This window comes from Acanthochromis polyacanthus, chromosome 18, assembly GCF_021347895.1.
Source record: "Acanthochromis polyacanthus isolate Apoly-LR-REF ecotype Palm Island chromosome 18, KAUST_Apoly_ChrSc, whole genome shotgun sequence".
Classification (NCBI taxonomy): Eukaryota; Metazoa; Chordata; class Actinopteri; family Pomacentridae; genus Acanthochromis; species Acanthochromis polyacanthus.
In genome coordinates this window covers 27458161-27470601 of record NC_067130.1, presented here as the reverse complement: position 1 = coordinate 27470601, position 12441 = coordinate 27458161, and the positions used below count along the sequence as shown (strand labels likewise).

Below are 12441 nucleotides of genomic sequence, written 5' to 3'. Positions count from 1 at the left end.
CAGATGGATCTGAGCCAAAGGTATTAAGACATAATGAATGAGCGAAATTATGGTTTATAGAAAAAAATTGCGGAGGCTTGCTTTTGTGGTGCGAGAGAACCCCGCATGGTCGATATAAGGCTTTCAAGGTGAGACTAATATGCACAATTTAATACATTTTATAGGAGGAAATACAAAAAGTACATTGTATTTTGAGATTCTAGTTATCTGTCACATAGCCGATATCAATTTCAATGGATATCTAGGACGACTTGATAAGACTCATTCTTTTTAAACTCTTTCTGGTGTCTAATTCTGTTCTGCATGTCATTAATCCGTTTGAATAGCTCAAAAAACACTGATAAATTGTGTAGCATAACAAGTTTTTAATAACTGAGAGCTAAAGTGATTACGGGGCCTCTATAGGTAAGTGTTTAATCAGCGTTGAAATGAGCAACGCTTTAATTATGTAAAGTATCTCAACACTACCAATCTGCTCAGTTCTTAAAAAGCAAATTTGAAATTGTTTGGAGTAGAGGAAAGAAGTAATTCACTGTGAGGATATATAGTGCATTGGGAGGCATTAATGAGCGTGTGAGTGTGCATTAAACATCCCAACTGTGTTTATATTTGGTGTTGAACAATGTTTTGTGGCCTCTCTAGGAGAAAGGCCTCTGTAGATGAGAATTATGAATGGGATGATGCAGATTTCTGCCCAGAGCCTGGAGACCATGATGGTGAGTGTTTTTTTCTGTTATTACTAACAATATAATTCATGTTCTGGTACAAACCAAGGTGGAATACTACCAAAATCCATCTTAACAGCATCTGTAACTAACATGTGGGAATGTCAGGGAATGAGTGGATGAAGACCTGAGTAAGAACAGTGATGATATGCTGAGTGTTTCTTGAGAATGTGGATCAAATAGCAAAGTTTTGTTTCTCTAATTGACTCTCTAGCTGTCTGGATCACCACTCCACCAGTTTTTAGACAAGCTGACAGCATAATTTGGTTGAAACATAGGTAAATCTAACAACATATGACTATTTTTTGTGGTGAGATTTAAAGGTAGAATCTGCAGTTCTGGAGAGAGCTTGTTCATATAAAGGTTGTTATAACCTGCCAGGTTTACCATGAATCATGCCTGTCCTGTGCATGAACTTAAACATTTGAACTCTCCTGAATGTGACAGTGCTAATAATCAAGAAAATATAAAAGAACCCAATTTTTAAAGCTCCACACATGTCACAGCAGCATTAATGTTAATGATGTAAAACACTGCAAACCCCACCCTGATACTCATTTAGACATCAGAAGGTACAATCCTTGGAGTAAAATTGAGAAAATATGGCTTAGGAGCAAAATGTAGTCCCTGGTTCCTATTGACAGAATACATATTGTGATTCCTAACTTCCTAAAATGATTCCAGGAAAAACTGAGCAAGTTGATGCAAATTAATAAAACTTTCATATTCATTAAAAAAATATAGAGTCTGCATGTTCTGTATTTCTACATGTTCTGTATTTCTACATAGTAGAAGGGACTGATGTTTGGATCAGCCTATAATACATACTGTACTGTATATTGCTTGAAGTTTGGACACACTTTCTCATTCACATGAATGAGAAATGTATCCAAACTTTTGACTGATGGTATATATTCAATGTATTCCACTTGTTTTTAAATGTGTTATGTGTTATTCTTTTAAATAGGATTATTTTATCTTTTGACACATTTCAGTTTGTTTACATCCTATGCTATTTAACCGTACACATTTTCAGACATTTATTCTGCACATTCCAGCACACTGCAAGTATTTCTATGACTTTATATGACCTACAGGCTTTTGATTAGACTTGCTTCTTATTTGTCTTGTAATACTGACTGTGAACCGACTTTTTTTTAAATCTATGTATTACTGTGTCTTGTTATGCATTAGAAAAGTCTAATGCATTGTATGTGAAAACCTACTTTGCAACAAAACTGTTTCTGATTAAATTCAACTTAAATTCATTGACTTTTAAAGGTTTCTTATGCGGTAAAGAGCAACATTTACACAGTCATTACTGCAGCACTTAGCAGTTTTACGTGTGATCTCGGTGACATTTGTGACTGTATTTCCAGGAGAGAATTAACAGGAAGGTCAGACGTGTTTTCTCTCTTTACATCCTCTGAATTTGAATCGACAGCTGACCTGTGCTCAGAAGCCGACGCTTAAACATCCAATCCGTGACCTGTGAGTAAAACACGAGGAAACTCACAGATACCGTAATTTCACAAGTTTCTCTTTCACCCACAGGTCTGCTTCCTTCATTGAATCTACTGAAGCCTGCTCCGCGCTGCAGCCTTCCCAGCATACAGCGCTCCACTAAGGCACTGAAAAATTACACTCAGCTTTCTTTGCTCCAGGGGCATCAAAGCAGCTGCTCTGCTGAGCCAGAACCAGACACCGTGCTGTTCTGACAGCGCCAGCCTTCGGCTCATCTCACCTGGTGTGTCTTTTCACGTATTGACTCGCATCAGAAGGCAACAAAAAGTGCATGTGGCAGAAAGTGAGCCTTTGTGTGGTCAGTCGCGTTCCTTTTTTCAAAAGTTCAGGGTTTTTTTTTTTCAAGTGAAGGGTGTTCTGTTTGGTCCTTTTGTTAAGCTTCAATTGAAAAGTAATCATTTTCATACAGGTTTCAGTGAAAAGTACTGGAGACAGAAAATCCCTTTGAAACTTATGCAGAGCTTTCAAACTTTGTTTTTTCCTTTGTGACCCAATGCCATCACGCTTTTGACATTTTCATTTTCGAGGGGGCCTGTCAGTCTGCCAATATCAAAGCATTCCATTGTGGTGATAAATTCACCACGTTCTCTTGTGTAGTTGGATATGCATTCATCATCCTGGATGACTCAGTAGCTACACAAGGGACAAGACGACTCAGTCATCGTCGAGTGACTCGTCTCTGCCGTGGATGATTACCTCTTTTTGATATCATCCATCACCTATAGGTTTAACTAAAAGAAGTGTTTATGAAATGCCAACAAATAAGGAAGATGAATAGAATGTAAAAGGTTATTCTGCTGCACTGTTACTGCTTTTTTCTTCAGTGTAACACTCCTTTCTCAAAGTGTAATTTCCCGGTAGAGATAGTTATCTACTTTTTTTCTTGCCGTTACAAAATGGGAATTTTTATCATTTGAAGAAATCTCCTCAGTCTGGATGAAAGGCTTAGTTTCCTCCCTGTCCTTGGTTTTTAATTACATCCAGCGATTATAAAGGGTTCAGTCAACTTGTTAGGTTTGTCCTTTCTTATTATTTAAACAGTCATAAAGGGAAATATGCTTATTTTGCCTAATTTACAAGGGGTCGGTCCACTAAATGATGACTGTAGAAATATGGAGCAAGTGGAAAGAAAAACAGCAGTTCTTCACATTGACACATGGGAGATAACAGCAGTGCTGATAAGTGGCACCAGTTGGATGCTTTCTTTGTTGGAGGGCATATCCACTCATTTTCCTGCTTATTGATTATCATCTTGCAATCAAATTGTATATTAGTGGTATCATTTTGCAAAACTCTGTTGCAGAAATTGATGCTTTTTTTGAGTGCTCAGTCATAACAGTATTTATTGAAGAAGACATCCAGAGAGAAATCAGTTAATTCTAAAGGAATCTCCACATTCAAGTGATTTATGCAGTTGTTTTCATGTTACATTGTAAGTTTCCAACACTTTAATCAACATTCAAGGTGTAATTAACACTGGAACTCTATTATTTACTTACTACAGAAAGTCCTCGGTTTACGACGTCCTCGACTTATGGCGTTTCGTGGTTATGTCGCCATCTGCCATAAATTAAGAAAATCTTGTTCCATCATTCCGATGTACACCGTTTGTGACATTAACACAAATTTTGTGCAAGAACTAGTTGGAAAGTGGACAAATGTGTCTATGCAAGGAAGACAGCTTTGTTTACATTCGCCGGTTGTAAGTGAGTGACATAGGTAATTATGTAGGTAGGTAGTTCTGACTTACGGCGAAAATTGCGTTACGCCATGCTGTTGGAATGGAATTCTGACATAGGTTGAGACCCCCCTGCATATGATATGGATGTGCACGGAAAAAACTTCAAGTGCGGATGACTCATGCCAGCAGAACATGTATTCAGTGTAGTTAAACCCAGTTTTAATTGACAAGGTGCTACATTATAAAAGCACATTATTTTTTTTATTTTTCATTCAGTCACCTGCAATCATCCAACTGCCTTTACGCAGTATGCTAGCAGAGCTAATGAAGCTTGAAGCATGAAGCTGAATGCTCTTCTGTTACTCGTGACATGAGTCTTTTCTCCAATTGACCTTACAGGGGAATGTAAGGAATCAAAAGAATACAACGTGGAGGAAGCCATCTTATTATCTGCTTCTCCTCCATTCACTCAGGGCCATTTTTAGCCTTACAGTAGGCGAGCTAAAGGATGCCAGAGAGGAGGCAGAAATAACACCGGCTCGCGCTGCATCAAACACCGGATTCAGAGAAGAATCTGCCGCCAAATCTGTAGGGGGGGGACAATTGGCGAGGGGCTGGTGCTCGCTGTCAAATCATTACCTTTCGCTTATTTGGTTCCCACCAAAATAAAGCGCGTGGTATTATCGTACAGTTGCATAATAACCATCGGATATTAATGTAGACATCCTAAAACGAGGCAGCTGTGAGCAAATGCAGGAAGCGTGATTGTTTTGACCCTTTTAGTGTTCACTGAAGCAATGCCAGCTACTGTTTTTTGATGCGCTACCTTCTGGGTGACTGGGCACTCAAATGCTGTTTGCCGAAAGACAAATGCACAACATCAAACATCAATTTCATTATTTTATGAGCGGTGTATATTTCCCAGGTTGTGATACGTATTGATTCTGAAACATTTCCACCAAAGCCTCACTTCCTGCTGCAGATTATTTAGCTCCAGTGGATCAAACCATTGCCCCTAAACCTACTGAGAGGAACATGCTCTCTGTTTTCTTCATGAACAATGGAGAAGAGTGGAAAAAAAGGGGGGGGGGGGGGAATAGGTTTTTGCTTGCTGCTTCTCTAGCTTAAGGCTTTCACATTAGTCAAGCAAATAATTAACTCAGAAATCCACAGTGTACCAAAGCATTGTGGGGTATCCATCCTATAATTGAAATTCACTCATAGAGGCCACATTTACTGCAAATCAATGTTTCACTTCTGTAGAACATTTTCATTTTCTGCTGTACACATATTGTACCTCAAGTCCATAATGAGCCAGCCCCATGTGCTGCTCTGGGGATTTGTAGTCAGCACTAGTTTTTTTTCTTCTTGAAATTGAATCTAAATATTGCATTTTCTATACATCAAACAAGGATGTGAATATATATTTTTTTGCTGTACAGTTGCTGATGTTCATGATCTTAAACCTGAATAGGAGAATCATATGGAAAACTGCGATATATCGTATGTTTAGTGTCTTTTTTTAGGATTTAATCATAGAGTGTTCTTGCAGAAAATGAAAAGCACAACATTGTCTGGCAGCTGTGCAACATCTCCAAAGAAATCTGTTCACAAAGAGATGTGAACAACAGCAAGGGCTCATAAACCTGATTGTTATACTGCTACCTTTTTCAGTTATTGTGTGTACTTAAGGGGATTAGCTTCAAAGCGAGCGGTCTTTTATTACGTCCATTAAGCGCTGAATGAATTATTTGGAAATGCCAGGAAGTGACTCTCCAAGCTAGAAACCAATCAAGGTCTCATGAAATGAAATGTCATATACAAATTGAAAAGAGCAATCATATGGTGCTCACCTTACCTTAGGAAAGTTCAAAAACTCGCCGTAATTGGTGAGCAACCGGAGCCTGTGTTTGATTGAATATCAGCGGAAAACTTTCTTTGATGTTTGGTGTTTTAAAAATACGGAGGTGGAAAAAATTTGTAGAGACAGTTCCAGTTAACACTGCTTTTTGCCTAATAGTTTTCCCAAACCAACACTAAAGGGGCGTTCAGGCAGACACCACTGCACTCCGAAATCTATTATTTCCAGTCACTTGTACCAAACCACAACAGTTTCATCGCTGCATCGAACAAACTGCAGTGTTCAAATTACGTGAACTCTTACGGCTGCACACCGTAAAAGAAACTAGATGTCTATTCAGACATAGAGGAAAGGCTCATATTGTGTTTTGTCTGAATTTCCTAAGTTATGTTGTGTTAATGATGTAAGAAAAGGAAATCTTTGGAGTCGGATTCCATCCAAGTAAGCATGTTAAGGGTCTTTTAACAGTTAGGCCGCTTGTTGTAGGTAGGTATACAGCAACAAACCTCAAATAACTTAGGATTTCCATTTGTGCTCCTTTAACAGTTCTATGGAACAGTTTTTCAACTGAGCCCCTTTCCCTTAATCTGACAGCAAATTCACATTTCAGCTTCATGTCTGGGTCAGTTTTTTGTAAAATTTGCGACTGGAAACTGTAAAGTTAGACCTGGTAACATTTCGGTATTACTTTCAACACAGTCTGAACTACATCCGGTCCCATTAATAGGTCGACATGACCAAGCAACAGAATGCGAAAAGAAGGCTTTCCCCACATACTGATCAGCATCAGAATCCACATGAGCGTCTGCAAACACTGACAGCTGCTCAAAACAGCGGCAGCAACTTCATTACTTGTAATTATAAATTATCCCCGACAAGAAAACAGGATCAGTGTGGGTCAGGATCCAGCAGTAAATCACACTGTGGAGCTTTCTTCCCATCAGACAGATGAACTGCCAAACAGAGTTTAGTTCTGTGGCTTCCAGCTGTTTTCAGGAGTGTGTGAAGTGATTAAGGGAAGGCGTTTTTTTTTTTTTTTTTACATTTTAGCAGCAATACTGATCCAAAAACATCACAAAGAAAGTCTTTCCTCTGAGTTTATTAAATATCTGCAGCATCAGACAGCAGCAGGATCCTTATGAATCTCCAAAGTCACTGCATTAACAATTAAAAGATCAGTTATCCCCAGCATGGAGACAGGACTAGTCCTGATCAGGATCCAATGGCAAGTCACAATATTTCACATCAGACAGGTGAGCTTTCACGTAGACGTGCCGATTAGTTTGTCGCTTCCAGGTGTTTGTAGGAGTCTTTCCTTTGAGTTTATTAAATACCTGCTGCATCAAACAGCAGCAGGATCCATATTAGCATCTCCAAAGCGAGACAGTCACAGGCGTTTATGCACAACAGCAGTAACTACATTAATTCGCTACAATTATAAATGATTCTCGACATGGAGACAAGTTTGAACAGCAAGTCACAGTGTTCTTTGGCTGTTGGTGAAGTGATAGCTTATTATCATGTATGGACAGGGTTTTCAGTGTTTAGGAAATCATAAATCTACTCGACTTTTAGTTATTTGGAGGCCTTTTCCATATTTTAGCTTCAATACTGGCTCAAAAAACATTGCAGAGAGAGTCTTTCCTTTGAGTTTATTAAACATTTGCTGCTTCAAACAGCAACAGGATCCATATGAGTCTCCAAAATAAGAGGGCTGATGCACAGAATAAAAGCAATAACTTTATTAATTAGCTTCAGTTATATATTATGGCATGGAGACAGGATTGAAAAGTGAGTCACAGTGTTCTTTCACTGTATGTAAAGTGGCAGTTTGCTTACCATGCATGGACATTCTTTTCATTGTCAGGAAATCATAAATCAATTACGATATTAGTTATTTGGAGGCTCCCCCCCCATACTTTGGCATCAGTACTGACTCAAACGCACCTAGGAGAGAGTCTTTCCTCTGACTTTATCAAATATCTGCAGCACCAAACAGCAGCAGGATTCATACGAGTCTCCATGGAGCTGATGGACAGAACAACAGAATTAACCTCAGTAATTAGCTACAATTATAAAATAACAGTGTTTTCAATGTTAGGAAATCATAAATCAACTCGGCTTTTAGTTATTTGGAGGCTTTTACCATGTGTTGACATCAATAATGATCCAAAAGCTTCCCAAGGAGAGTCTTTCCTTTGAGTTCATTATTACATGTAGCATCTGACAGCAGCAGGGTTCATATGATTCTCCAAAATAAGAGAGTTGTTGCACAGAACAACAGCAGTAGCGTTATTAATTAGCTATAATAATTATAAAGCATCCCTGACATGGGGACAGGTTCAATCAAATCTAACATCAAGCCATACTGTTATCTTACTGTAGATAAAGTTTTAGTTAGATTATTAGTTATTTAGACACTGATAAACTGCTGTTAGATTTAGGTTTGTTTTAGCGTTAATATTCATTATCCATTACTTTTTCTGTTGTCTAATCATGCATGAATGACAAAGGAACATTATTGGAAAAGTGACTTGATGTTTGAATGGCTAAATTCTATCACATAATGGATTGATGGAGCTCCATATCTCATGTTTGAAAAGGGCTTTAGTGACATAGTGCTACTAGAAATTCTGAAAACTCCACTTAACACGGCAAATCTTATATGAAGTATATTGTGGTATACACCTGAAAGCTCCTTCAGGGGTCACCAGAGTCATCGTTTTCATTTCCTTCACTGAATAATTCTCAACTTTCTTTCAACATTACCAGGTTGGATTAAACTGATTTCATTCAAAGTCCACTGTATCCTCTAACCCATTCAAAAGTTACCCTCTCTCCTGCACAAATACATATAAAATATGAAGTAATCCTTTGACCAACAGCTTAACAAAGCTTCATATTACACAAAGTCCACATAAAAATGAAGAGAAGGTGCAAATAAGCTCCTGACTGTGAGCCAATGTCCTTCTAAGGGGATTAGAAAAACCCCGACTGATAAAGATCAGAAAGTTTTTACAATTCAAAACATTGATATTTTCATAGATTATTTTTTTTGTAAAGCCCTCGAAACTCTGCAGCAAATCCCAGGTAATTCTCTGTGGCATTAAATATGTATGAAAATAAGAAACAATAATAACCGTAGCACTCAGGAACTCAGATAATCTGCTTTATCGGTGCTGTGTAGGTGGAGTTTCATTACATTTGCGACAACTGGCCGACTGACTGGATTCTTATTATTGAGATGTTGCTGAATCCTAATGGCTGCATGTGAAAGACTTTTGTGAGAAAAGTGCAGGAAAAAACAAGAGTAGAAGAAAGCTCTTTTCATGTTGCAGTAACACATTGGTTAAGGAAGTGCATTTTCAAGACTTTTAAAGTAGGAGATGCTTATAATGAATACATTACCTTTAGCATGAGGTGTTCTACTGCAGACCCATATCAAGGCTTTTATTTTGTTCCTCCGTATGTGCAATGAAAGGAAAGAAATCAGACTCAGATCAACACCTCTTTTCAGACATGGGAACATATATATATATATATATATATACACATACACACACACACACACACACACACACACACACAATTGCAAGGACTGGATTTATCATTGAAATGAACAAGCTTGTTTCAGTCCATAGAAATTAATGCTCAGTGGTTGCCACATAGCCTGAAGAACAGAAGGACATTTACACAAACCATAGCAGCAGCAGTCTGTGATTTTGTATAGAAATCCAGCTCCGTTCTGCACTTTTGACACCGAGTGGGCAGCTGACTTCATTGACTGATAAAACACTGGTCTTACATATGAACCGCCTATCTAATTATCCTAATGGTATTAGCAGCAGACAGCAGCCGTCTCGGGGAAAACGATCCGAGGTGGTGTCACAGCCATCTTTACAAACATGTATTTGTTGCGTCTGGCTGCCGAGTGGAGGCTTCACAATGCTGAGAGCAAACACTGTAAGCGGTAACGAGTGTGTGCACAAGGCGACTCGAATGACTCCTTTCAAAGGCGAACACTTGCAGCATTCAAACGACAAAAGTTCACAGTAACCGGGTGTATTTCTGTGCACATGCTGTGAATTCATCAGCCGTGTGCTCACTGGTATTTCGGCTTCTTATTTTCACTGACCAGAGACTGAGATTGATAACAGCTTTATATGGAAGCTCTGACACTTTGCACAGCTTTAAATCATGTGAGATAATTAGCCCTAATTACCTTACATTCTCAGCTCTCATAGACTGATTAGATCTACTGTATATTTTACCGAACCATTTAATTACATTTACCTCCGCTGCGCTTCAAATGGACCGTGATATGTGACTTTTAAAGTCCTTAACAACTAAGACATTTACAGTCCTGACTGATTTTGGCATAACCTGTGGGTCTCCATGGCAACACCAAGTGGGGTTTGATGCTACAGTTGCACACAATCCTGTGGGCAGCCACTCAGTACGAAATACAACACAGCAATTTGGCTTTTTCTGTGAGCCACTGTGATCAGATTTCACTTCGCACAAGTAGTTTTCCTTCTTGTTATTTATTCACTGGGCTATTTAAAACTGATCTGCTGCTCAGTATGGAAATTTTGTTCCACCCGATGAAGGTTTTTAATGTGAAGAAGCGACAGTAAAAGCTTAAAATCAGAAATACAGAGAACAGAGAGGATGATAGTGGTAAGATAAAATTAAAGACAGTATTGTATACATTTATGCTCAATTTTCTTGAACTTAAATGGCAGTTTAATTCCTTATGTTCTTGAATCTGAAAACACTTATTTGTTGATATATCACGATTTTTTTCCAACAAACGTCACTTTTTACCAAATTAGGTAGTTTGAAGTCATATGTCTGGCCACCCATTGAATGCAAATCAAATATTCTCTCTCTTTTTGCTCTGTTTTTGGTCTCCACCAGCTCCTAATGGAAATACATAACCCTTAATCGCCTCAATGCTTCACTGTGTTTGCCAGGCAGTTTTTATTTTATCCCAAGTTATGACAAAAATATTGACTCTAGCCAATTTCCATAAAGATTAATTTTAGACGGTGAAGTTCCACCTTAACTCTCCCAGGAAGTGAATTTTTTTCCATTATCTCAAGTCACTTGTTCACCTCAAACCACGATTACTGAAGGGACCAGTAAGTGTTCTTCAGTGGTTTTCACCTGGAGGCCAAACCTGTGCTCAATTTAAAAGTTACTCTTCTCTTTGGCGGAAACTTTGTTGTGACGTGCAAGTTAGATGCAGCTCCAATTAGATTTCAAATTTAAACAGATGATTCATGCTAAGTAGCACTGAAATAATAGTCAGATGTTATTTCAGAAGAAGAAAAGCCCCCCAAAAATCACCGGTTGCTTATTTTTCACTTTTCATATCCCTGCAAATCAGTTTAAGTGTGCTGTTAGATAAACAAGCAATTTAGTAGATTCTAATGGGCATTTTTCCATGTATTTTCAAAGTACTTCCTAGATGGCTTCATTCAAAATCTCCAACAAAGCATTGCATTTGCACTAAATGAACAAAAATGCCACACAAAATGCGCAGGATTAGTCTCTCATGGCAACGCATTCATGTTTCATTTAACCTTGCAGACATCCGTAATTATTTTTGTGTTTTTTCACTGTCTTCAAGCAGACTGCAGCAGGTATTTTTGCATGACAGAAAGAATGAGGATGGCAATTAGCGCTTGTTGCCGAGGATAAGCCGCGACTATTATCTCCTGCCAAGTGTAAAATTAGTGCGATTATCAGCAATATTACCATAGAAATATGGTCGGACGTGGATAATTTAAAGATAGAAACGTAAATGGGAGTTTTTCAATCAGTCTATCTGCACATCCGCTGTTCAGTCAGAGAGGCAAGAACTCACAACATGTCAGTGAAGTTAATTACCTCACCGAATGCCTCCCAGCAGAGTGTGGAATAATAGCATCAGGGGAGAGAGTGACTTTTCCTGCGTTGTATTGGTTTTATAGTACGGCAGAATCTCTCTTAACCCCTATTTCACTTTAATTAGGCGTTTACCCAGGAGACGGACTTCTTTTTTCTTTTTTTTCTTTTTTTTTGTGAAAAACATTCTTGTTATCCCAAGGGCAATAACCTTGGAGTGAGTGTTTCTTATTCTCTCATTGATTACAGAGCGTGTTCATCCAGAATTGATGACCTTATTATAATGGGTGGTTTTAGCGTGTCCTTGAGAATCCACTCGCGCCTGCAAGATAATTGAGCCCAATTTCTCACCGCCACTGTTGACATTATGAAGCACTTTTCAGGTTTTTTTGATTTATGACGATTACATTTGACTCAAATAAATGGCCACCTTTTCATTATCTGAAAGAAACTGGAGGTGAAAACTTTGAGTCTTGGGAAGTAAAGAATAATATGTACATTTACATTATGAAAAGAAAAGTGTAATATGCAGATTTTTATATATAAATAGAGAATATATGTGTGTACTGTTGGCTTTTGCTGATTAATTTGTTTGATTTCCTTTTTATTTCTGTATTTATGGTTCAGGAATTGGTGTAAATGTTCTTAAATTTAGCCAATTCAATGACAATGTTTACAAAAAATGTGACTGTAATAAGGCAAAGGAGCTCATCTATCTACGAGGATTTCTTTTAAACAATTACTCATGTTTGTATTCA

The 12441-nt window shown here is 38.1% G+C and overlaps 1 long non-coding RNA gene across 1 annotated transcript; it reads left to right on the top strand.

Annotated features, from left to right (window-relative positions):
* Positions 1-640: 640 nt before the first annotated feature.
* LOC110967545 (uncharacterized) lies at positions 641-3255 on the top strand. Its single transcript, XR_007937614.1, has 2 exons — positions 641-716; positions 2280-3255. It is a non-coding gene; the product is annotated as an uncharacterized LOC110967545 (long non-coding RNA).
* The last annotated feature ends 9186 nt before the right edge of the window (positions 3256-12441 follow it).